Source organism: Vicia villosa, linkage group LG3 (genome assembly GCF_029867415.1).
Source record: "Vicia villosa cultivar HV-30 ecotype Madison, WI linkage group LG3, Vvil1.0, whole genome shotgun sequence".
NCBI lineage: Eukaryota > Viridiplantae > Streptophyta > Magnoliopsida > Fabales > Fabaceae > Vicia > Vicia villosa.
The window spans coordinates 184253291-184255950 of NC_081182.1; the positions used below are offsets into that span (position 1 = coordinate 184253291).

General features: G+C 36.4%; 1 long non-coding RNA gene across 2 annotated transcripts; it reads left to right on the top strand.

Annotated features, from left to right (window-relative positions):
• Nucleotides 1-413: 413 nt before the first annotated feature.
• On the top strand, nt 414-1460 carry LOC131657003 (uncharacterized). Of its 2 annotated transcripts, none has more exons than XR_009300419.1 (4): nt 414-671; nt 744-942; nt 1032-1181; nt 1319-1460. It is a non-coding gene; the product is annotated as an uncharacterized LOC131657003 (long non-coding RNA). The 2 variants fall into 2 exon arrangements; XR_009300418.1 differs by having other exon boundaries at nt 417-671; nt 772-942.
• Nucleotides 1461-2660: the final 1200 nt, after the last annotated feature.

The window sequence follows — 2660 nt, forward strand, 5'->3', positions numbered from 1 at the left end:
TATATATATATATATATATATATATATATATATATATATATATATATATATATATATATCACTACTAGAAATTTGGCCTACGGCCACGCTAAAATTTTCCACAACTCATAAACTGTGGCCACATATATGATTTGGCCATGGTTTTTAAATCGTTGACATATGTTTTGAAAAATTAAATCTGGAGTGTGAAACTGTGGCCTTTACTTTATTTGCCACGATTAACAAACTGTAGATATTTTAAGCCGCAAATAAAAACCGTAGCATTATAATTTTCACTTCAAACTGTAGCCCAAACCCAAATAAATATATCCCGCCAGAACTTCCCTTTTTTTTAGATTCCCTCTTTTTAATTAGTTTCTCTCTTTTTCTATTTTTTTTAAATTGAAAAGAGGAAAAAAAATTGAAAACTAAATAATAAGTCTAACCCTAATAGAAACACTCAGCCGCTTCAAAGAAACACTCAGCCGCTTCTCCTCTCCCTCTCATCACTCGCCTCTCTCCTTCTCTCGATTCATCCAAGCACTTAGCGGTCAGAGGAACGAATGGAGGATCGTGTTCGATGGTGAACGAATGGAGGATCGTGTTCGATGGTGAACGAATGGAGGATCGAAACAGGGTCGTGTTCGATGAAGAAATTTCTTGTTCTCACTTCTCTCACTCACTCATTCATAGTAAATTTCTTATTCTCACTTCTCTCACTCACTCATTCCCAGATTTCCCAGATTTCTGTATTTTTAATTTAGGGTTTGTGATTATTGTTGTTGTTTACAGGTGAGTGAAGGAATTTTTAAATCTGCGGATAGTGAAGGTGTTGGTGTCATCAGTGCCATTCAGAAAACACTTGATTCTTCGCAATCCTCGGGTACTTTGCAAATTAAGCCAGTTAATATCCCTGAATGTGGTAATGATTACCAAGACTATACTCCTTGCACAGATCCAAAGGTATAATACATATTTGATACTAATAGAAACCTCTTTGAATTTCGTTGTTGTGTTGTTGATTGAGTTTTGAGGATGAATGTTTTTTGTAGAGATGGAGAAAAAATGGTACCTATAGGCTTACTTTGTTGGAACGACATTGCCCTACGATTTTTCGAGAGGAAGGAATGCTTAGTTCCTCCTCCTGTTGGTTTTAAGCCTCCAATTAGATGGCCTAAGAGTAGAGATGAATGTTGGTACAGGTATGTAATACTATGTGACTTATGAGTTGAAATTATTTAAAGTTTGGATTGATTTTAAGGTGTTGTTGTGTTGTATGAAATGACAAGAATGTGTCTGGTGGTGTCTGATACTAACACATGACTCTGATTAATGTTAGGTTGCTAGCTGGGGTGGTGACTTGTTGGATCGTTGCGTTCTGACAATTTCCCTTGCGTCGAGAGATAACCATGAAGCTCAGTTTCAATTTGCTCTGGAGAAAGTTTCAAGTTCCAGATCACAAAGATGCTAGCAGTAGTAACACTCTTTGCATAAAACACAAATTTGATAGAGAAAGAAAATGGTAGAAAAAGTTTTGTAAAAGAAAGCATGAACATAAACAGTGTAGATGAAAATGAATTCAAAATATGCAATGCTCATTTCATTAAAATCACCATTCAGAAACAAACAAAGTCTAAAAGTAAACAGCACAATAAAGGAAATACAAACAGTACAGAAACAAGGCCTAGTGACTAATCAGCAACAAAGATGAGCTATCTTGTCTGAAACACTTGGCTTTAGGAAAATCAGAGGAATGTTGCATTCTTTCTTTAACAAGACTTGCAGGATTTTCCATAATTTGATTCATCTGAATTTTCAACTCGCTGACCTTTGCTCTTAGAAACTCTTGGTCTTGTTGAAGTTCTTCCATACTTTTCAAATTCATGCTTCTAGTTCAATGTGTCGAGGAATCAACTTGACAGATAAGCAAACCACTCTGAAGATGGAGACAGACGGAAATAAGTTTTCTGGACAACCTGGATGTATGTATGCAAATGATGCAATTGCTGTTTTTTTTTTTGTTTTTATTTATTTGGTTTTCAAAGAATTCAAGTTATTACTTTGTAAACATCAAAACATGAAGGAGGTAAATCCTATATTGGATCAAAGCTTTGATCAAGTTATCATCAAGATCAATCATCCATTTTGGTGGATTAAGGTTTTCACCTCATCGACACCCAAGATCCATTGAGTTTGATGAAACTTATGATGTTTACAAAGAAAGACCTATGAGTTCCTTGGAAATCAAATGAATGCATGGATGCATGGTTTATGCATCAATCACAATCAAGATCACACATGGTCGCACAAACAGGGTTCAAAGGTTCGACGTCACGAGCATGGAGTCAAAGTTAAGAACCACCCACAAAGGTATGTACTAGGGAATTTTGTACCTGCCGAACGGGTTCTACAAAGGTTCCCAGAGTTTTCAATCTTCTATCGGATACTACCGGCACGCACAATTGCTCATGGGCGCCAATAATATGCCTAAAAAGACCTCGTCTGAGCGTAGTATCGCATGACAACAAGCTCAAATTGGTACTTGATCTTGTTTCTGCACTACATCCTAAAAAGGCTTAGATTGGTTAAAAAGGTTCTAGGCCATTCAGCTTCTACGGACACTCACTATTGAAAGTAATAGCGTTCTTACGATAGTTCGTAACAACCTCTACTACCTTCCA